Below are 25,190 nucleotides of genomic sequence, written 5' to 3' on the forward strand. Positions count from 1 at the left end.
AACTTTATTTTTTTTTTTTTTTACAGTGTCAATTAAAATGTACTCTCTCTTTCTATATATATATATTTAAATGTATAAAATACTATATAAAATATATTAAAAAGATATATATAAAGTAAAATTCAATTTTTTTAAGTTGAATAAAACAAACAAATATATATATATATATATATATATATATATATATATATATATATATATATATATATATAATGCTAGATAGATAGCTAGATTTTATATTTTATATAAATACAAATCTGAATATATATATATATATATATATAGTATATATATACATATTATATAGGCCTATGTGAAAAATCTATATATAAACTATGTGTGTATATCAAATTATTACACACACACACACACACACACACACACACACACACACACACACACACACACACACACACACACACATATATAAACACATATACATATAAACACTTGTGTAACATTATTTTAATGATATTATGGTGTAATGTTGAAATAACGGAGACACTGCACAGTGTTTTGAAGAAAATCGAGTCTTTTAATGTTCTCTGAGTGAAACACGTGAGTAAATGCCCGAGCTGAAGAAGGTTGAGCAGGGATCGGCTTAAATATCCGCACATCAGTCTCATGCACAGACAGCACACACAGCTGACCGACTGTGGACCATCCGCACACACCGCGCCGATCAGCCGCCGATCACGCAGCGACGCGCGCTCCTGATTGGCTGGCGCTCCGCACACCTTTGCCGGTGATTGGCTGGAGGCGAAGCCACGAGTGTGACGGCGCGGCTCGGTTTTCTGAAATATGTGAATGAATCCAAGATCCAGATCCAGAGACAGTATTTATCACAATGAGTCTTCAGTCAGAGTGATAAACGAGAGAAATAATGCAGCATCAGTATGACATCCATATCTGAAAGTGTAAGTAAAAACAACTGCATTTATGTATTTAAGACTTTCATTTGATCTGCTATTAATAAAAAAATAAATAATTTCATGTTTAATTTCCTGATATAATGCTTTCTTTTTCTTATTGTTCCTATTATATTTATTTAATATGTTTATAAAAAGCTGATTTTGAATAATACTGGTCAAAACTATTGAAAAAAAAATTATGAACAGTAGATAATGTACAAACGAATCAATTGATTCAAATTATGAATTTTCTTTATTGAAAATAAAACTATTATTTTTATACTGTAATTCATATATTATATACCTACAATCCATCTACAAATTCCAGTGCACACACATAAAATATAAATATAACATGGAAATTACACAAAACAACAATTTAATCCAAAATCTAGAGTTTGCTAGTTGTGTTACAGTTTTTATTACATTTGTTAGTGAAGTTATGCAAATTGACAATGCACCAAATATTGTCATCATATATATATATATATAAAATTACATGAAAAAAATTGTAGCCAGGTAATCTAATCTAATTTTAGGACTACTTTTGATCTAATTTATTATTATTGCTTATCACATTGATTAAAATAGGATAATCCTTGTACCATATTCATATAAAAATACACAGAGAAAGAAAATCTATTCCATCCCTGTTATAAACAACATGAAGTGCGTTAAACATCACATTACATCCTGGTTTCCTAAACTGAGGTTTGTGAAGGAGCTGCAGGAGGTTTGTGAGTTTGATGACAAGCTAGGAATTAATTAAATCATAAAAATGTGTTTTTTGTCACATCTAGCAGCCTGTGACGAGCTCGGATTCAGACAGGAGATACTCAGAAGCTGTGGAGGCCCTGATGTCCATGAACCTCCAGCAGAGGGGTTCTTCTTCCTCTCATGTGTGTGAAGACACAAATCTAAACCTCACTGTTGTACTGTAAACAGAGTATATACTATTTAAACTGTAAAGTATTGATGCATGTGTTTTGCACTGCATTTAGTTTGTTTATATTTAAATTAAGGCATGCAAATTTTTTTCATGCACATCCAAAATACACTTTAAAGTTTTTATTTTATTGCATTAATCTATTTAAATCTGTAGGTTTCAATTCCATTTATAACATTTTATCCCTAAAAACATGTTGAGAATGTACAAAACAGTGAACAAAAAATATATTTTCTGATTTATGGAGTGGTCAAAAAATCAAACAAGAATCTTGATCCTGGCTTCATCCAGCGTTCATATATATATATATATATATATATATATGGGTTATTATAGTTAACTAAGACTAGAACTAAAACCATTGTTCCTTCAAATAAAATAAAATATAAAATAAGTCTTGGTGTAAAAATAGATAAAAACTTGATAAATGAAAATGTATCTTATATTTATATTTACTTGAAAATAACTAAAACTGGAAAAAAATCTATATAGACATATTATAAGCATTATAAATAGACAAATAAAAAAAAAGTGCAAACAGAAAATATAAAAATAAAAACTTATTCAAAATAATAATAAAAACTATAATAACATCCAAGTGATTACATGACACTGATAAACATATGTCCTGGAAACACCTGCAAATTAGTGCATATTTAATTAGATGCCTCATTAATATTTAATGCCTTTTTTTCATATTTAAACAGAAAACAGATACAAAACAATTATTTTATCAAGTGGGGAAAATATAGTGAGGTCTATTAGTTTGATCATCTATTAGAACATCTAGGTTATAATAATGAGAGATGCATGATAATAATGGCATGATGTGACCTGAACATGTTTTTGTGAGATTCGCCCATGTTCATTAACTGAGTAATATGTAGAAACAGAAGTGAACTGGTTGTATTTTTTCAGGTTATGTCATGCATGACTCCACCGTACAGCTACACAGCCCCGAGAGCGACCCGCACCTGGGGTCAGGGGTCCACGGCTTTCACCTGAGGCCAGATCTCAAGCGGTCAGCGTGATCCGGCACACGTCAGACGCCGACCGCGCACCGCTCAGATCTCCAGCAGATCCCCCATCAGCCCCTGCCGCGGTCCTCCAGATGCTTCCAGTGACAGCGAGCTCCAGCCCTCCTCCGGCGTCGCTGCTGTTTGTGGCCAAATCTTCAGTCGTGGTGATTCTGCCCCCTAAACAGACAGTCACAGCGCCTCCAGTGGGTCTGAAGTTCACCGCCATCGCTCCCGCTCCAGCCCGAGACCCGTCCACAGTCACACCACCCACAGTCCGGAGCCGTCCCGTCACGCCCCCGCGATCACATCTGCACCCACCCCGACTGCGGGAAAACATACTTCAAAAGCTCCCACCTGAAAGCACACCTGAGAACACACACAGGTGCAGAGAACATGCTTCTATTACACGCACACGCACACGCAAAGCAGTGTTAGCATGATTCAGATCAGTGCTTCTCAGAAGATTTTTACTTTGGACTTAAAGCAGGGTTTCTGCAGGTTTTATGAAATGCAAGACATTTTAAAGACTTTTTAAGACCAATAAAAAAAAAATTAAAGAATAAATATAAGGAAACATTTTAAAAATACAACAGATCTCCATTTCTTTTTATTTTACAAATAAAAACAATAAATAATAAATTAAATAAATAGCTTAATGCTTGAATATCTCAGCTCCCCACCACTAGACTGTTCTTTTAGTGTCATTGATATACTATTTCAATTAATTTTATTTAAAAAATTATATATATATATTAAATTTTTTTTTTTTTTTTTAGCTCAGAGATGTTATTCTGGTTAAATAAAAAATAAAATAAATTATATATATATATATTTTTTTCTTCAAGTTCACAGCTGACATTAACTTTTAACTATATATTTTAAATAGTTTTAGTTAACTATAATAATAGCCTAGCCACTAGAATATAGAAATAACTTTTACTGTACCTTCTGATCACACTGCAAAAAAAAATAAAATAAAAATTGTTCAAATATCTAAAGATTTCTAAATCAAGATGCATTTACTTGAGAAGCAAAATGACATTAGAAGTCTTGTTTTCTGAGAAACTGCACAAAATGAAATGAGTTTACGATTAAAACAAGGTCAAATATCTGTCAAAAGGCTCGGAAAAATCAACTTAATTCAAAAGGAAAACGTCGTCATTCCTTACTGACAGATATTTGTTCTTGATTTATGCATAAATTCACTTGGATTTGTTCAGTTTCTCAGAAACAGGGCTTTATATGTTCAGTTTGCATCTCAAGTAAATATATGCTGATTTAAAGATGTCTAGATATTTGTGTTGGAACACAAAACCGAAACACTTAGGGGGAGATATTCATATTTTTGTAATTATAATGCCATGACTAAATGAATTTCTGACTATCTGCTCTGAATTAAAGGGATACTCCACCCCAAAATGAAAATGTTGTCATTAATCACTTACCCCCATGTTGCTCCAAACCCGTAAAAGCTTCGTTCGTCTTCAGAACACAATTTAAGATATTTTGGATGAAAACCGGGAGGCTTGAGACTGTCCCATAGACTGCCAAATAAATAACAGTGTCAAGGTCCAGAAAAGAATGAAAGTCGTGGTCAGAATACTCCATCTGCCATCACACGTGCAATCTGTGTTATATGAAGAGACAGGAACACTTTCTGTAAGTGAAGAATTCAAAAATAATGACTTTATTCAACAATTCCTTTGTCAACAGTCTCCTCTGTGTCCCTCCATATCACCGTATGCTGCATATGCTCTTCTGTATCATCCGCGCCACAAGGATGCGCTGTTTTCTTTCAAATCAAAGCTAAACACACCATCCTTGTGGTGCGGATGATACAGAAGAGCATACGGTGATATGGAGGGACACAGAGGAGACTGTTGACAAAGGAATTGTTGAATAAAGTCATTATTTTTGAATTCTTCACTTTGACTTTCATACCTTTTCTGGACCGTTCCTGTCTCTTCATATAACACAGATTGCACGTGTGATGGCAGATGGAGTATTCTGACGATGACTTTCATACCTTTTCTGGACCTTGACACTGTTATTTATTTGGCAGTCTATGGGACAGTCACAAGCCTCCCGGTTTTCATCCAAAATATCTTAAATTGTGTTCCGAAGACAAACGGAGCTTTTACGGGTTTGGAATGACATGGGGGTAAGTGATTAATGACAACATTTTCATTTTGGAGTGGAGTATCCCTTTAAGACCTTTGCAAGGCCTTAATTTGTGGACAGGTTGATGACCTTATAAGACCTGCAGAAACAAAGTATACATAGTGACAGTCTCACACTGGTCTGTTTACCGTTTCTCCGAGCAGGTGAGAAGCCGTTCAGGTGCTGCTGGGACGGCTGCTTACGGCGGTTGCTATACGGCGGTTTTGCCAGATCTGATGAAACTTGTCCCGTCACCCGGCGCTCGACGACCGGAGAGAAGCGTTTCTCCTGCCCGGTTTGCACCAGCACGCTTTGTGCGCAGCGCGCCACCTGACCAAAACACACACGCCGCCATCTAACAGCCAGGATGAACGATCCGGGTTGGCTAGAGGAGGTTGTACCGTCTGAACAGCATCAGTGCTGTCTGGACACCTGCCAGCCTCTGGCACTAAAACTCAGAGCCTGACACAGATCATTAGGACTTTTTAATGTTTTTGATATTAGTAACGCTTTAATTGTTTATATATATATATATATATATGCACTACTGTTCCAAAGTTTGGAATCATTAGGACTTTTTAATGTTTTTGATATTAGTTTCTTCTGCTCATCAAAGCTGCATTTGTTTAATCAAAAATACAGTAAAATCAGCAATATTGTGAAATATTATTAGAATTTTAACCCTTTAACTGTCACCCCTATTTTAAAAATAGGCATTTAAGTGCACTATCCAAACTTAAATTGTTGTAATTTATGAAAACTTTGGAATATAGACCTGAGGTTGGTCTCTTTTTAAAGAAGAAAATTAGCAGATTTTGGCAAAAAATTTAAGTATCAACGAGTTAGGAGTTTAAAATGACTGTAAAATAAAATGTGCTTATATTAATTTTATTTCAATTTATTATTATAAATATTTTTACATAACAGGTTTTTAACTCTAAAAACTGGTTATAAAATTAAAGGCCTTTTGTCTAAATAAGTTATGTTCCAAAGTTGAAGTTGATATGCAAAAAAAAATTGAGGTTCCTGTGTAGAGTTTTATTTAGGGCGTCATACCACAACAGCCACTGGGAGCCATCAAACACTCCTTTGAATTTTGTTGTTTTAATGAATTTCTCTCTAGATTTCCTCTGTACAATTTACTTCTGTCCATCAAAATAACCACCAAATATGGAAACCCTGAGGACTCACGAGCTTTCCATGATATGTTTGTTTGCCAAGATTATAAAAAAGTTTTTATTCTAAAAGACCGCGTAATGCATTTTGTAATGATGACACTTGAAACTCCGCCCAACTAAGGGTGAGTGAGACCGCCATAGATATTTTAAAAGTACTCATGTTCCCATGTAACGCAATGCCAATGTTCAAAATTGGTTTTCACAGGATGAATCTTGGTGGGCTTCTAAGCTTTCAAATGATATATAATTTATGACGATTACTAAAAGATTTTATAGAGAAAAAGGACAACAAAAACAGAGCGCCAAGCGTCCCACAGGTGGGAGGGTGACAGTTAAAAATAACCTTTTTCTATGTGAATATATCTTAATTCTGTGATGCACAGATGAATTTCCAGCATTCTTCAGTGTCACATGATCTCCAGAAATCATTCTAATATGCTGATTTTGCTGCTCAAGAAACATTTCTAATCATTATAAATGCCGAATACAACAATATTTGTGTGTGGAAACTTTGATTATTCAAAGAACAGCATTTATTTGAAACAGAAATACTTCGGATTTTCAGGATCATGTGACATATTCACATAGGAAACAGGTATTTTAAATCGTAATATTACACAATAGTACTTCAGAAATCATTCTAATATGCTGTTCAGGAAACATTTCTTATTATCAGTGTTTTCTTATTAGATGTTGATATTAACAATAACAGTTTCAGGTTTGGAATTGCACTAACATGAACAATGCACGAACATTTTATTAACTAATGTTAATAACAGGGCATAAATAATGCAACAATTGTACTGTTAGTTAATGCATTCACAAATGGTCATTATGATACAAGCATCACTTTTTTTAGTTAGTGTCCTAAAGGGGGTGTCATCAGATTGACCTTGTGTTTATGCATATATTAATTAATAAATAAATTAAATTTTTTTTTTTTTTTAAATAAAACTTTTCATTTTCAGTACTATGTAGAAATAGCATTTGTTCCTAGCTATTTGCTCACTCGTGTTTAACAGTAAAGAGTAAATGCAACATTGTACCAGATAATAAAAAGGAAATATGAATCAACAAGGCCATTAATACCATTTTATTGACAGCAAAACTTCGTTCAAGGAAAAGGGTTAAATGCTGTAAACAGCAAACAGTGTAGGTTTAGTGACTCTGACTTTACAACAAAACAGTTTATTGTTGTCTAATTCGCGTTTCTTATGCTGCAGTTCTGATCTTGCAGGTAAAGAGCATCATAAGAGCCTCCTCTCACTTTAACCAGCAGCACTTGCTCCAACCGTCTTCAACACATCCTCAGACATACTTCACTATACCAGAGACGTCCTGGACAGAACACGTGCGCAGCGCTGAGAGAATGCCAGCGTGACACTCGCTGACTACTGCTTAGAAGAGGCCCGAAACAAACTACACAAGTATGTGAAAGCATACCCATACTTCATACGGCATTTTGAGAAACGACAGCCACGTCCAGCTTTCATTTTACAATGCAAAAAAAAAAAACAAAACTTGCTCGGTCAACTTGCAATGCAAAAGGCAACTGGACCAGATCTTTGCACTCTGGGGTCTGCAATTTGCATACTTGCGTTAAAAAAAGATTAAGTTTTGTGAAAGCTTTTCCAGGCAGTGTCTCAGCACAGTGAATGGGTGCCGTCAGAATAGAGTCCGAACGCTGATTAAAAACAGCACAGTAATCCCAAATCTAAGACATTTTTAAACATTCACCACCTTTACTTTTAGCCATAATAAATAATGAGTCCTCTATCCTTAACAGCGCTTCCTCCAGTAGTTTCTCGTCCTGAATCAGGAGAGAATTATGCACAGGATAAATCATTTTAATGGTGGGTGGGGGGGGATTTGTTTCAGTTTTTGTCTTCTCCGGATGTGACACTGATGGGCCTGATTACTTGTGGATGTTTTTTATATCAGACTCTCATCTTCGACGGCCCCCAACCCATTCGCTGGCAGAGCAAGGGAGCCATCAATGCTACATTTTCTCCCAATCTGACGAAGCAAACAAACTCATGTATAGCTTGGATGGCCTCGAGGTCGAGTCCATTTGCAGACAGATTATAAGCGTTTTTGGATGAACTTTCCCTTTAACGGTGGTTTCTGGGCAGAAGATTTCAACAGTTTACAAACTCTCCCTTAATATTTTGTCCACAAAAACACACCACAGTGCTCTGCTGGAAACTATTTCCTATTAACAGTTCAAATAGGACGACGATCACAATTTTCCCAGTTCAAACATCCATCTTCGTAACACGTTTCCTTAAAAGCATCTGATGATGTCAATGAAACTAGACTCGAGCTTTAATAAAATAACTTCCCCTGTTGGGTACATGACCTGATTCGCATTAGTAAGCGGAAACTAGTATGCTGCGATATATTTGTAAAAAACACACTTAAATATAATTTAAATGTATCTGTTAAAGGCCAGCTGGCTCATTTGTTAAAGCTAATCGCATCCGTTTGCAGTTGTGATGGTCTCGAACACCTTCCTTCAGCTCTGGTCCCAGCTTCTTAGAAGATTCCAGGTTCGTAAGTGCTTCCCATTTAGTTGAGAATACTGACATTGATACGTGGCTTTAATGTTACTACGCCGGGTGGAAACGGACACATTGGCATGTGTTTGGTTGCAAGCAGCACGGTATACAAAGGAGGAAGTTCCTCATCCTCACGTCCAAAGTGGACGCCCACAGTTATGAACGTGGTTGCCTGCAGCAGGAAAAAAAACAAACTTGATTAGAAACCAAAAACAAATGCGCTGGGTTGCAGTGACACGGAGATTTTCGGCTCCGTACCAGTCCGCATTCGGTGATGCTGTAGAAGACGGGCGGGTTGCGGTTTCCTCTCCGTTATGTGAATGTTCCCCATTGCGTTGCCGAAAAGCAAGCCTAGTTCATACACTGAGCATACGGAAGCGAGACATTCGCTCCCACCACCTGACTCCAAGATAATCAGCAGACGGACCCCACAGACTGCTGGAGAAACGCGGCTCTTCTGTCTTGCGCTCAACGCTCCTGATAAAAACCAGCTTTAAACAATCTACAGACTAAAGCACTGGAATGGAAGGCATTTCATTTGCAGAAGATCTGATCGGAAACATCTTTGCTTAGTCCAGCTCACCCAGCCTAATCCTAGAAAAAATTTCCTAAACTGGTGCGCTTTTTTTTTTATTCCAGGAGGCCTAAAAAAGTGCACAGATGCATGTGTGAAATGTTTTTTTTAAATTAGTCGTTTTCATGCATATTAGACTTTAAATGTTTTCTGATTTGTATGTCATGTGGACATCAATGTCCACATTCACTTAAGAGGTAGAGAGACTTCCCACCTTGTGTGCCGAAGGCATCGATATTGAAACTTCACAACAGAAGTTTATCCGGCACAAGACCATACACCCCATCGTTCATGTAGTAGGAGAAACTCAGGGCTTGTCGTTCGCAGCAAAACAGTGCATCTTAAAAACACAAACATGATGGAATAAACATTTTATGATCCAGTGCATCACCAGACATGCAGCCGGGATTTTATTTTTTGTTTTTTTTTTTTATAAATAAAAATTTTTTAAAATAAGGTGGCAATATGTCAAAAATAAAATTGTAATATAATCTTTTTTTTTAATTGTACTTTTTTGTATTAGGCAATATATTATATTTTTAAAACTATAATGAACAAAATATATAAAAAATATAAAAATTTTACTATATAACATAAAATATTACATTATCATAATTATAATATATATAATTGTAATTATATATATATAAAACTTTAACAACAATGTACTTACAATAGAATTAGAGTATATTTGTTGTAATTTACATTTTATTTTCTCTTTTGATGATTCAATCGTTTATCCAAATATATCTCCAGCAAAATAAAACCCATGGTACATCATTAAATATCTGATATAAATATTACTAGCACTCAATGTGCCTTGACCACTGAAATCACGAGCCACACTTTTCTTAGCGATTATATTCATGGCCCATCGTGAAGGCAGACGACACCATAATAAGAACTCCGGGTTCAGACGATGATCGACCAAGCCGGTGGAGGATAGAAAAATACATGTCCAGCACGGGTTTCCGCGTTTCTGGTTGACCTGCATACAAATACCAAACACTAGAAGCTCAGCCGAGGGGGGAAAACACACATAAATATATCAAACAACAAACCTTATAGTACAGTACAGCGTCTAACTGCGCCTCACTTTCCATCTAAGCCGCATCCTCCGACGTACAGGAACACTCATCTCAAAGGCCCAGCTCCTCCTAAGATCAGATTCATTCCTAGAACAACGTTACCGAGGGGGATAAAACACTGGAACGTGACATTTAGATAAATAAAGATCATTGGCTCGGGGTTCAGTAGGGAAGCTCTGGCACAATCAGATCAGAATCCCGATCCTTGACTGCAATTGAGCGATGACTCACCCCCATATCCAAAGACACAGCGGGCCGTCAGAGACCGCACGATTGAGAACGCCCTGTGACATCCTGACAAACAACTGGGAATGTGATTGAATCGTAGGCAAAAAACACAAACACCTCATTTACTTCCCTTTATAAAAGGACCTGGTGTAATTGTGCATGACTCCACTCGAGCCTGTCCTACTGAAAAATAAAGTTATGGTGAGGACGCTCCATCATCATTTCGTTTACACACTAGCTTTAATGTCCTAATGCATGACCATACGAAGTTAATATCTGTGTGTGTGGGTACAGTACCAGGGTCACAAGTTTTGGAAACATTTACTAGTTTTTTAATGTTTTGAAAGATAAGAAGTCTCTTCTCTCATCAAGCCTGCATTTAGTTGATCAAAATACAGAAAAAAACAGTACTATTGTGAAATAGATTACCATTTTTAAAATAATAGTTTTTCTATCTTTGAATATACTTAAAACAAAATAATTTATTTCAGTGATGCAAGGCTGAAATTTCAGCATCAGTAATCCAGCCCTTCAGTGTCACATGTAACATCCAGTCCTATCTGCATTGATCATTTAGAAATCATTCGAATATTCCTGATTTATTATGAGTGTTGGAAAACAGTTTCTGCGTCGATACTATATTGATGAATAAAAGGTTTTTTAAAAAGAAACTGCATTATTTCAAAATTAAAAAAAATTCTAATAAATATATATTAATAATATATTTGCTTTACTATCATGTTTTATCAATTTAAACACATCCTGGCGCTGAATAAAAGCTATTGATTTATTTTGTTAAAAAAAAAGAAAAGAAAAAAAATTACTGACCCCAAATTACTTGACCAGTAGGGTGATGTTGTTATTAACAAAATAATTATATTTTACAAAACATAGTTCTTTTTTTTTTTTTTTTTTTGTTATTCATTCAAGTATCCTAAAAAAAGTATCACATGTCTGAAAAAATATTAAGCAGCAGAACTGTTTCCAACTTTGAAATGAATCATCATATTAGAATGATTTCTAAAGGATCATGTGATAAGGAGGGGGAGAATGATCCTAAAAATTCAGCTTTGCATCACAGAAATAAATGATAATGTAAAGTAGAATAACATTTAACAACTATTATTTTAAATTGTATAATATAGCACAATATTACATTTGGTTCTGTATTGTTTTTCGATAAAATAAATGCAGGCTTGATGACAGACAGAGACTTCTTTCAAAAACATTAAAAATAGTAATGGTTTCCAAACTTTTTACCTGTTACTGTAATAATTAATACATGGGCATGTGCAATATAATTATAATGATGATCTGACAAAATAATGTATTTTATGGAGGATTTTGTTAATCCAAAATATGTAAAAGAATCGGGACATTTGCAATGCTCTGCAGTCCTTATGTTAAATTATTCCAATTAAACCAAATTATAAAGAGTTTGGGAAGGTTGGGAAAATACCATTGAGCTTATTTTGCTTTGGTATCGGATTCGTACAGGTATATCCTCCCAGAAAGGCGGTAACTGGAATATTGTTATTAGTGATCCTAATATGTGACCCTGGACCACAACAACCAGTCTAAAGTGCTCAATTTTTCGAAATGAGATTTATTCATCATTCTGAAAGCTGATTAAATTATCTCGTCCATTTGATGGGTGGTTGTTAGGAGGACAATATTTGTCCTGAGATACAACTATTTGAAATTCTGGAAATGAGGGTGCAAAAAAATCTACTATATTTAGGAAAATCATCTTTAAAAGTTGTCAACATGATTTATTAGCAATGAATATGACTAATCCTAAAATTAAGTTTTTGATATATTTACAGTAAGGTAAACTTACAAACTATCTTCAGAAAACATGGATCTTTCGCCTTAATAATCCCTAAGATTTTTTGGCATAAAAGAAAAATCAAAACTTGAAAGGAAATCAATTTTTTCAAGAGCCATGACTGCAAAGCCCTGCAGAGAGTTGTGCGCTTAGCTGAGCGCATCTCAGGGTCTGCTCTCCCCTCTCTACTGCAGGACACTCTTACCTCAAAACGCTGCAAAAGCAGAGCTGTTAAAATAATCAGGAGGACTGTCCATTCACACCCAGTAACCATCGTTTTCACTTTGCTGCCATCTTGTAAGCGTTTCCGTTAGCCCTGATGTCAAAAACGGCGAGAACTAGGAGGAGTTTCTGCCCCCAGGCCATCAGGCTCATAAACTCAAAAGCAAGCCCTCCCTGAACAGCTTCATGTCTCAATTAATATTCACTTTATCAGTAAGAATTCATCATTCACACCTCACATTGACCATATCTGAAAGGGTCAACCTGTTTGCACATTTGCACTCTTGTACATTCCTGTGGATCATAATATTTCAGACTACAGTTTACTTTCATGCACATTTTTTCCACTATATATTTAAGTCTACAGTATACATCTCTTCGATATTTTATATTTTAGTCTTATATTTTTATTGTTTACTTTTATTTCATTCCTTTCATAGCTATATTCTATGTTATGTTTTCATCTGTGTTGTATTCTTTAATAAGTGCAACTGTCCCTGGGAGCGGAATCCTGCTCACATGCCACTGCTGGTTATATATGCTCTATATAATTGTGTATGTGACAAATAAAAAATCTTGAATCTCTCTTGAAGAGCCACAGAAGCAGCTGTAAGCAGTATTTACGCTGCAATTACAGTTGCATTAATATTACTATGAGAGCAATGCTTATAGAATAAGAAATTAGAAATGGTGACGTGTCCAAACACTTTTTGAGGCCACTGTAATTAATAAATGAGTCCAGCTGGTAACCCGAGCGAGACTCACTTGACTCCTGTCAACGTGCAGACTGAGCCTCTCTGGCTCTCTCCAGCAGGTGTCTGCAGTCCTTCAGCGTGGCGCGAACTGTATGACCGTTCCTCCTCACGCTCACAACAGCTCTCCCGATCTAACAGCAGCAACACACTGTTGCAGAAAACCATGGTCAAAAGATGAGGGTTAGTATCCAATCACATCCAGTGCATTGGTGGCGAATGCACGCCAATCAGAGCTGGCCGCTGTCCATGACCTCATCAGCAACAACACTACTTTTAGGACAGTGTTGTTGCGTCACTTCTTGCTTTTAATGCCTTTTTTTGTTCCACCTTTATTGCGTTATATGTGCTTGTATGTTTCGACGCTCTTTTAAGTTGTATTATGCTTGCTTGACATCCAATTATGGAAGCTTATTTCCGCCAAAGAATAAACAAATCAAGGCAATTTGAGACTTTAAAAATCGGGCACAATTCTGATTTTTTTCCTTGCAATTTTCTGGTAGTACTCAATCCCAATCGCGAGTGCATTGGGTGCGAATCGCAGCGCAACTGTTCGAGAGCTCTGCCTGCTGTCCAGATGACTCTCTCATTAAGCATAGCAACACTGACCTAAGTGTGGAGCATGGTTGTTGCTACACTTTCTACTCTGTTTTATGTTCCGTTTTTTTTGCGTCCGTTGCACGTCCATTAATTCTGTGTTAATTATGGTTGCTTTGTAATGTAGTATGCAGAACCTTCGTGTAAGTTGCTTGTTATCTAAGCTATGACCCGAGTACGAACGGTTATAGGAATCTTATAGTCCGCCAGAAATGAAAAAATAAGCATCTAGCACTGTTTTTAAACCTGTCGCGGTCCCAGTGGCAGTGTGCGGGTATTGCCTCCTGTTTCGCACTGTGCTGATACGCTTCGAACGATGTGGTACCAGAGTACTGTGTGTCATTCAGTAGTAAGCAACCCAGCGTACGACAGAGAAACAGATAGACCATTGTCTGAGACTATTCTCGGCACGAAGAAGAAACCGGTAAGAAAGGACCAATTGGTGAGAAAGTGTGCAAAGGCACTTGTGTCTTTTTTTTTAATATTTGCATAACATCTTTGCATGTGTTTGACTAGTGGGTCTGTCTGGTCCATTGAGGTCTCTGTAACGCTCACGCTTCAGGAGACGTTGCCAGTTGGCATTTTCTATGTATACCAAATATAAAGCTACAGGCAAAGCAATGAGAACAAAAAAAAGAGAATTGTGAGGCTCAATCCCTAAGTATTAGTAAAGGACAAATGACAAAAAAACGTAATCATTATTAATATACGATCGAATAAGAATATAATATAGATAGCTATGGTTCTAGTAGTCTAATTTCAGTATACATGTAGACATGCTGTATATAATTACAGCGGAGTATAGGGACCTGGATGAAACCCTAAGTTACTGCACTTTGGTCCAAAAAACTAACAAAAGTGGTATACTTAGTACAATAATTTTATCTCAATTATAGTTATATATATATTTAGTTTTTTTAGTGCAAACGTCACATGACATTTCCAGATATTAACACCGCAAGTAACTTTTTATATTGAAAAATTAAAATCATAGAAAACATAACAAAAAAGTCCAGCGAACTTATGAGATTAAAACTTTTATTTTGAATGATTCATCGGCCAAGCCGTGCATATTCATATTTAAGGTGTTGTGAGTAGTGTCTAGCTGTTAGGAGTTACTCGTTTCAGTAATTAGTCATTGTAACCGTCTTTTACCAAAGTATCGTGTAGGCACTTATACTAAATAATTAAACAGTATGTGTTACACATAAAACTAATATGTCAAGGTGTCATTAAGTCGCACCATATTATAAGCCATGTGGCATCTGTGAAGCTGCCCAGCGACCTGTACTCGGCTTGAGAGGTTTCTTACATGGTCTTGCATAGCATCTGTCTGACCTCCGATACTCGGCCATCGTAGTTACAGCTGCGTGGACGCTGTCAACTGCAGATGCTGTAGTGGCCAGACGCAAATTCGCGTTCACGTCAACTCAACCTGTGTCGTTCTTGGGATCGACATATCGCAGCTAACTCTGTCCTACTAGCTCCAATCTCATCGACTTAGTCACAAACATGTAGGGGACGGATGTTATGTTTTGCGTGCTGCAGATTGCATATACAGCTGTTGCTGTGCATCGTAGCTCGTCCGAGGCATGCTGATACTGTCCTGAGACTGTGGACGCCAAAGCCCTTCACTAAGTCCAGCTCATGCTGAAAAGACAAGGAGCTCAAAACAGATGACTGACACACAAACTCCAACTAATAAAAAGGAATAACATACTTTAAAAATAGAACCGGTTTGCTATTTTGGGACACTGGGGGGGGGGGGGGGGGGGGGGGAGAGCAGTTTAGTTTTTAGCGAGAGGAGATGAGACTGGATATTTTATATTTCACGCCTTGTTTGAACAACAAAGCCAGTTCCGAAGAGCGACCAGGTGATTATTCGACACCGCATCACAGGGGTGCTGTGGCTCTTGGACGCGCCTCAGCTATGAATGTCGAATCCCATCCATTTGAGCTCTCCCCATCCAACTTTGTCACGCGCACTAACGTCACTCCCAGGTCAGTGCACACAAAATGCAGCTTTTCTCAGGTGCCTGACGAACCGGCACATACATCCGCCTTTGGTATGAGAGAAAGGCACAATAAACGAAACAATAAAGCGTTTTAACATCAACCTCACAAGAGTCTGATCACGGATGTGTTTAGTGCGATCAGCTCTCGGACGGTCTGCATCCGCTCCAGGCCGCTACACAGGAAATCGTTGGTCGCCGAGTTGCATTCCTTCATTCGCATCAGTGATCTCGTAATCTGACGTCCTTCTGAGCTGACGGGCATATCCATGGTCCCTATTTATGAGACAGCCTCAGAGCTCTGTGGGTCCTACTATACCGCTGAAGCACAAGACAGACCAAAAAAAAAAAAAAAAAATCAATAAATGCAAGCTCATGTGAATGACAGCATGAGCAATTATTACATAACTGAGCTTTTAAGTCGTTTATTTAAATTATATAGAGAGTTGCATTTACATATAACTCGAATAACATCCTCTCCACACATTATATAAGACCTAAAATATAAGCAAGATATTTACACTACCGTTCAAAAGTTTGGGGTCAGTAAGACTTGTAATGTTTTTAAAGAAGTCTCTTCTGCTCATCAAGGCTGCATTTATTTGATCAAAAATGCAAAAAAAACCCTGTAATCTTGCACAATGTTATTAGAATATAAAATAATGTTTTCTATTTTAATATCTTTAAATATAATTTATTTCTGTGATGCAAGCTAATTTCAGCATATCATTACTCCAGTATAAGTATACTGTAATTCAAAATCATTCTAATATACTGATTTATTATTAGAATTATCAATGTTGTAACATGCAAATATTTTTTGAAAGCTGTGATACTTTTTTTCAGAGATTCTTGATGTGAATAAAGAAAGTTAAAAAAAGAACAGCATTTATTCAAAATAAAACCTTTTTTAACAATATATACACTACTACTGTTCAAAAGTTTGAGGTCAGTGCATTTTTATTCTTTCTTTTTGAAAGGAAATTAAAACTCATTCACTTGAGATGTGTTAAAATTAGTAAGAAGTGATAGAAAAAGGTATATTTGAATAAATGCTGTTCTTTTTTAACTTTTATTCATCAAAGAATCCTGAAAAAGTATCGCAGCTTCTCCAAAAATATTTGGCTGTTGCCAGCATTGATAATTCTAATAATAAATCAGCATATTAGGAAACATTTCTGAAGATCATGTGACACTTTTATACTGGAGTAATGATGCTGAAATTCAGCTTTGCATCATTAAATTAAATTATACAAATACATTTAAATAGAAAACTATTATTTTATATTCTTATAACATAAGAAATTACAGTTTTTTTTTTTTGCATTTTTGATCAAATAAATGCAGCCTTGATGAGCAGAAGAGACTTCTTTAAAAAATATTACATGTCTTACTGACCCCATACTTTTGAACGGTAGTGTATATCATTACAATAATATAAAAGCTTGCATTTTTACGTCACCCACAAACAAACTAATTTCTTCAAAACTCATCCTGCTTTTTGACATTTACAGGGACCCCAACTGTGAACTGCAGCTTTATTTAATGCTCTGTGTTATTTAAACTGTATAAGTCATGTTTGACGTCACAGCAGAAAGACTCCTGCGGTGCACATTGATCAGACGTCCACCGACCTCAGCAGTCCATCCTCAAAGCAGGTTTAAAAACAGCTACAGACTGAAACTGCTTAGTCACGGAGGGCAGGAGGACGTCCTGTCACACTTGAAGCTTCATGCAAGCGTACAGCAGTGAGGATACAGCGATGTGAACCTACAGGGACAGGTCAGAGGTCGACCCCTCCAGCTATCAGCTGGGATCCCAAGGGGGCTCCGCGTTGAAATTGAACTGCTCACGGTAGACAGAAGCCCCTAAGCTCTTCTCGTAGTCCACGTACACCTGCAAAAACAATAAAAATAATAAAAGAGGAGTGTCAAAGAATATATATCTGGAGCAGAACAATCTCTGGTAACGTATATACAAGTAGAAATAAAAAAATACTAATATATATAACATATTTTTATTTTTTTTTTTTTTTTTTTTTTAGTTTTTCAAGACAACGTGTTGTCCCCCCGAACCCTCACAGGCCATCCTCAAGTCAGGTTTCGAAATCACACACAAACAACAGTCTACCGACGAAAGACTGCTACGCTGCTCAGTCACGGGAGGGAGCCAGAGAGGTACGTCCGGGGAATCGCCGCACTCTGAGCTCATGCAACGTACAGTATGAGGATAATCACAGCGGATGTGAAAACCCTACAGGAGACCGGGGTCAAGAGGGTGTCTACCCTCAGCTTATCACTGTGATCCCAGTGGCTTCCGCGGTTGAAATTTACCTCTTATTACCTAAACTACTTTGCTCTCACATGGATAGAAGACAGCAGATCCCGCCCGGGGCCGAAAAGGCCGGCTATTCGGAGCCACGTAGAACCGGCAAAAACACAATAAAAAGAGAGGGGGACAGGGGGAGGTGGTGTGCTTGAGGCATCTGAGGAAGGGGGCGGGCCCTGCAGAATTATTAAGCATAAGCCATGCATATTTAACTGAAACAATGGGTGTCATTCAATAACCATGTGTATGATACTAGACCCCTATGATTTCTGTGATGTGGAACACATCGATAGAATCCAGCCATAAAAATGGAATTTACAATAATGTGTGTGTGTGTTTGTTTGTGTGTGTGTGTGTGTGTGTGAAATCTGCATACAAACATGGTTTTGGTGTGTTTTATTTAGAATATTCCAAATTCATTAACATTAGAACAGGGTTAAGAACAAATTCATCTGCGTTGCGAATGCATTGTGAATTAACCATAATTTTTAAAGACATTCTCAAGTGTGCATAAATATGAATGATACTTAGTTATTAGTGAATAAGACCCAGTGCCATACATTTCAAGGAATACTTTGTGCAAAATGGAAACTATGTAAAACCTTTCATACTTTTATTTTTCAATTTATCATATAATACAATAGAATAAAATGATCTTTTAAAAAAACTTATTATTTATAACATCCAAATAAAAAAAAAAATATATATATATATTTTTGGTTGGACTGTCCCTTTAAGACAATTATATATATATTTTTAAATGCTTTTCTTTTTATAATGTTTCATGGGATTCATGAATCCCATTGTACCTGAGCAGGAGACTTAGGAGGAGGAGGGGCTTTTCTTTTGCGGGGTGGGTGGGTTCCGATCGATGGGTGCATTGGAGGAGGAGCCTTACTGGTGTTGCGTGGAGTGTCAGGAATGGGACAGGTTAGAAAGCAAAGCAAAGCAAAGCAGCAGTGTTAGTTCGATTTGTAACATACACTTATGTCCTCGAACTACTAATATGACTAATTAAAAGTGAATACCACACTTATGTTAAATAAAAAATGAACCACTCCACATCACATCAAAATAAAAATACATTTCCCAACACCCAAAAACAAAAGACAACTATATGTAAAGATGTGGTCACATTAGCGGAATTCAGGCAAAATTTTGCAGGCAAACGTTTGCTCTTATGAAGAATTCACCATTGCATGGAATTCCTAATAAAATTACTATTTTGCCTATGGAAATTAGCTGAAGAACAGTAAATGTGACCGCAACTTGTAACTTTTTAATTCCAACTTCGCAACTTTGTAATTCCACATGTTTCCACTAGGGGTGCAAAATTGCACCCTTCACCTTTAAATCAAGCTCTCTGGATACTGCAGTTACCCTACTTAGCTGAGGAACAAAATTGACTATATTTGTGAAACCTTGTGCTTGGAGAGTTATCATAATTGCATCCCGAATGTCCCGTGAGGATGTTCTGTGTGGTTAGTTTTATTTGTCTGCATGTGGATAACAGTGTTGGGGCGAGGCTGTATCTTGTGACAATTACCTCCTCACTCGCAACCCTCACAGCTGGGAATGACATGGGACAAAAATAAGAAACAGACAGCAGTGCGGTGAGACTTACACACACACTATCACTCTAAAAAAAACTCTGCAAGCCACGTTCAAACACATAACTATACATAATCTTCCCGTTCCACCACATGCTCACTGTTGCATTAAAAAAAGAGGCAACATGAAAGCAGGTAGGCAGCACATTTATCACTCACAGGTTGTAGGACCACTTTCCAACCATACTAACAAACTTAACCAATCAAACTTCTCTGTTTTCATCTCATGACCCAATGTAACATCTGCTTTTTAGTCTCTTATCTCAGATTACGAGCTCGGACTGACCCAATAGTCAACAGGCTCTTTTTAGTCTCTTATCTCAGATTACGAGTCTAACCAAATGAAAATGGGGCCAAACAACAGAGGTGTGTAAAGACGACCACCATGAGGCACCATGATGGCCCCCCCCCCCCCCCTCAAGTAAATAAGTAGAAGTTGAGTGCTAGATGTGCCCCTGTTTACCTGTGGAACGCCTACTTCTGCAGGTGACGTGGTGATGTTGTGTTGTGCGGGGGGGGGCATGAGTGCTGTAAACGGGGTGGTGGAGTTGTGCCCTCTATGTATCTTAGGTGTTTGTGTTGGAGCTCCACCTCGGGTACCAGCCTCGGGAGAGTGGGTCCATAGTTTCAAGTGCTCTGCACAGGCAAACATAGGTGCTGGGTTAGCCTGGGGCCTTCAGACATGGGTTTAAACTCAAATCTCTGTACTGTCCACTCTCAAAGGCACAACAGTATATGCTGAGGATAATCTAGAACATAGGGTATGTGAGATATATATGTCTATATAGGTAGTGGAGATACGTATAGGGGGTAAATATATAGATACGTATTATGAGGTGGGGGGAGGGGGTAATATAAGAGAATTCAGATATATATATATTATATAGGGGGGAGGGAGTATAAAATACTATAATTCAGAAAGTTTCGTGACTGTAGAGACTAGACACAAAGAAAAGGGAGAACGGTAAGAGACGCCAAGACCATATACTATCAATATATATTATATCTATATATAATATTATATATATTAATATATATTTTATTTCAGTTCCTCCCCTAAATATTTCTATAGCTTTAATATATTTTTTTAGTTTTAGTCATTTTCAACTTCAGATTATAATATTCAATTAAGTTAGTTTTCTAAATATCAATAAATTAATTCATCACAATATTAACATCCAACTTAACATCCAAAATAACAATTTAATAAATTTCATTTAAAATATTAATATCAAAATGAATAACTAATTTAATAATTTATTTAAGTTATTTTTTTTTTTCAATATTTTTTTATCTTATTGGGTTTATTTTTGTTCAATATGATATCTTATGCCGCATTAGTTCATTAGAAAATTATTTTTAATAGTTGTTAGTTAATGGTTTTTAAGAACCATCCCATGTATTTTCCAATTTGTAAAATAAGACTCATAATACATAAAGCTCTTATTTGTACACAACTTACAGCATATCTAAGCATGAAGAACCTGCACCAATGGCTGGTCCTGTATATTAGGATTGTGCTGCCTCGCTTCAAAAATAGTAAGAACAAAGTTTCGCAACTCTGCTCAATCTGGAGCGACAGCCAGATCCAATGGAGTTAACCCCATCTAAGAAAGAAAACCACTGGACAGTATTGGAACCCTTTTAAAAACTACGCGTGTGGGGTCAACATTGCTATGCTCAAATATTTGTTGGATACTTTCTATTGGGATCCCAATGGATACATGCGGAGTTACAGTTACGTTGAGTCATTTAGCAGACGCTTGGGTTATCGCAAAAGCGCAACTTAACAAAGAATGGGAGAAGAAACAATGAAACAATCAAAACAGGGAAAAAAAAAAAAAAGGCATGGGTAGGATAAGTGCAATACACGTCTCAGTTAGCCTAACAACAGGTGAGAGTAACTAGCAAGGACGTTTAAATAATATAATAAATAAAAAGAACAATAAAATAACAAGAAATAAACAGGAAATGCGGGAAAGGGAGAGAAGAAAAAGAATAGAGTAAGCTAGTGTTAGAGGTCTTTTTTATAATAGTAATAATAATGAAAAGAAAATAGATATTTTTTTTTTTTTTGATAGAATACCCCCCCCCCCCCCCCCCAAGATTAAAGAGGTAGTTATTTTTTTTTATTTTTTTTATAATTTTGTTTAGATATAGAATAAGAATAGTGAGTGAAAAAGTTAGAGGGTCAATAAGATGGAAGAGATGTGTTTTTAAGCCGATTCTTAAAGATGGGCTAAGGACTGAGTTGGATTGAGTTGGGCAGGTCATTCCACCAGGAGGGAACATTTAATTTAAAAGTCCCTTAAAAGTGACTTTGTACTTCTTTGGGATGGCACAATCAAGCGATGTTCACTTGCAGAACGCAAGCTTCTAGAGGGCACATAAGTCTGAAGTAATGAATTAGGTAAGGGGGTGCAGATACCAGTGGTGGTTTTGTATGCAAACATCAATGCCTTGAATTTTATGCGAGCAGCTATGGGAAGCCAGTGCAAATTGATAAATAGAGGTGTGACGTGTATTCTTTTTCGGCTCATTAAAAAATTAATCTTGCTGCCTGCGTTCTGGATAAATTGTAAAGGCTTGATAGAATTGGCTGGAAGACCTGCCAAGAGAGCATTGCAATGAGTCCAGCCATGGACAGAACAAGAGCTTGAAACAGGAGTTGTGCCAGCATGTTCGGAAAGCAAGGGCCTGATCGTCTTAATGGTGAATAAAAGCAAATCTGCAGGAACAGGACAGTTTTTAGCATGTGGTCTGAGAAAGTTAGCTGATCATCAATCATAACTCCAAGGTTTCTGGCTGTTTTGAAGGCGTTATGTTGATGTGGCCTACTTTCTGAAATGGTGAATTTGGATGAACCGATGGGTGTGTTGGAACCCAAAGCATTCTGTCTGGCTGTGAGTTTGGAAGGGATGGTCCTTCACCAGCAAGAAATTCTGTTTGACACGCTGAGATTCGAGCAAGCTACCGATGGATCTATCAGGATGGAATGAGAGGTAAGAGTTGAGTGTCATCAGCATAGCAATGGTATGAAAAGCCATGTTTTCTCTTCTAATGACTTTCACACATTTCACAAGCACTTTCTCCAAATCCGCTCCCATGAAGAGTCAAAACCTTAACTTTTCTTATGTTACAGACAACAAATTCTCTTTTGTGTAGTTCCCTCCTCTCCGATGCTGGTCCTTTTAACCAAAAATAGTTTCATCAAACGGCAAATGAGCCAATCGAGCTTCACAATAGCTCTGTTGGTTTGAGTCACGTCAATGTTTGTTCGGACTACTGTCACTGTCAGTAAGTTTCCTTCTTTTGCAGCCCACAAGCAGTTTTCCGAGTTTTGTGCCTGCTCCCTCTAGAGACGACCGAAATGACCATGGCATCTAATCTAACATAACATTAACTGCAGCTCGGAAGTAGAACGGCGCTGTTTTGATAACCATTGTTCTTGGTATGATGGTGATCTGCATCTGGGAAGGACAGAGCTTCGCCTGCCGGATGCAAGAACACCCTACTGCTGTTAGCAACAAGAATTCTCAATCAAAACAAATAAAAGGAACCTCCAATAATCTGAAGTATTTTCAGATAATCTGAGGGAAAAAACAAAGAACATTCTTTCTACAGAAAAGCTAAGGCGCGAACTTTCCACGTAATATACTTTGCTACGGTTAGTAATATTTCAGTTGAACATTACTGGACTGAAGCAATTCAGGCTGTTAAATCAGATAGATACTAAACAAAAAAACAGGCTTTAAAGGGGTTCTGTCACATTAGAAAGCACAAATTGTGATGTTATCTAATTAAAGATTACGAAATGGAATTGCCTTTATGACTCATTTCACTATATTTAAAAGGCATTGCCACAGTGGGCTAAATAGAGAGAGGTGAGTTTCATAACAAAAACAATAAGAGCTTATCTTTGTTTTCCCGCGACCACTATCTGTCACCTTTCATCTCTCCACCCAAATGAACCCATTTCCTTGACCCCTTTTCAATAAATATCCACCTTTATCCTGACAAAAAGAACATCAGTTGGATTTTAACTCTAGTAAGGTTGATTAGTCTCTTTTAGTTTGAATACAAAGATGTAGATTTGAGAACTGCAGCGACGAAGGCTGAAGTCGCATATGACTTCAGAAGATGGTTTTAGTAGTTACTATATGCTTCTTGGCAGATTTACATGATGTTTTTTTTTTTTTTCATTTTGTAGCTTGGCAGATGTGTTCCACAGCGTGACCTTGGAAAGTATAGGAAGCCCATTTCTGCCCGCGAAACACAAAAACAAAAAAGTAACTGTGACTTTTCTTCTCTCCTATTCTGATTTTCATCATATCTCGCTGAATTCTGTTGTCAGTGTTACTTTCCTGTTTTGCTTTAGTTCTGTGTTCCTTGTTTGCAGTCTGACTTTATATCTCACAGCCTTAGTATGTCTACAATTCTGACTTTTTTAAAAGTAAAATTCGACAAATTAGACAAAAAATCTCACAAAATTCTCGGAATTGCTAGTTTATAGGTCCAGTTCTGGACCTTTATTTTGTTTTCAACAGAAAAAATCCAGCATGTTGTGAAATCATAAATCAGTTTTTTTTTACAATTCTTTCTTTGGCGTATGTTCATTAATGACGAAAAATATTGTTATGATCAAAGCCCCCAGCGACCCATGATTTTTGGAAATCATTTCTCGATCAACTTGCCGTCCATTTGTGTTTCCCCCAGTTGTGTGTTTGCATGCTTCGTGCATATGTATGAAAGTAAGGAAATGGATGCGAGGGTTATAACAAAAAGCTTGGGACAAATGGGAACCCTGGACTCTGGGCTGGACGTCCCTAGAGACTAAACAAGCAGTGTTCCTTACTCTCCAGGCGCTCGGGCCGGCGGGCGGGTGACTGATTAGAGCACGCGTGCCCAGACATGTCTCCTTATCGGCCCGGCCGCCGGCCAGTCAGTGGGCAGCCCACTCCTGGTGTTTGATCTTGGGGTTTGGCTCCAAGCCAGTCCTGCACCATTTGTATCCCAAACAATGCACCCCCAACCTACTGAACTCCATAAACATATCCCTTTATGGGGCTTTTCCTCAAACCTGTAGGTGTGGGGGACACCCACCGCCAGGAAGAGGGACTCCTGTCTAACAAAAAAAAGGACTCACCTCCGTGCCTCCCTCGTCGGGCTGCTGACTGGG

At 37.2% G+C, this 25,190-nt stretch overlaps 1 pseudogene; it reads left to right on the forward strand.

The window, feature by feature from the left end:
* The first annotated feature begins 470 nt into the window (after positions 1-470).
* LOC109058746 lies at positions 471-7,595 on the forward strand (annotated as a pseudogene).
* Positions 7,596-25,190: the final 17,595 nt, after the last annotated feature.

The sequence above is a fragment of the Cyprinus carpio genome, unplaced genomic scaffold (genome assembly GCF_018340385.1).
Source record: "Cyprinus carpio isolate SPL01 unplaced genomic scaffold, ASM1834038v1 S000006719, whole genome shotgun sequence".
NCBI classification, from domain to species: Eukaryota; Metazoa; Chordata; class Actinopteri; order Cypriniformes; family Cyprinidae; genus Cyprinus; species Cyprinus carpio.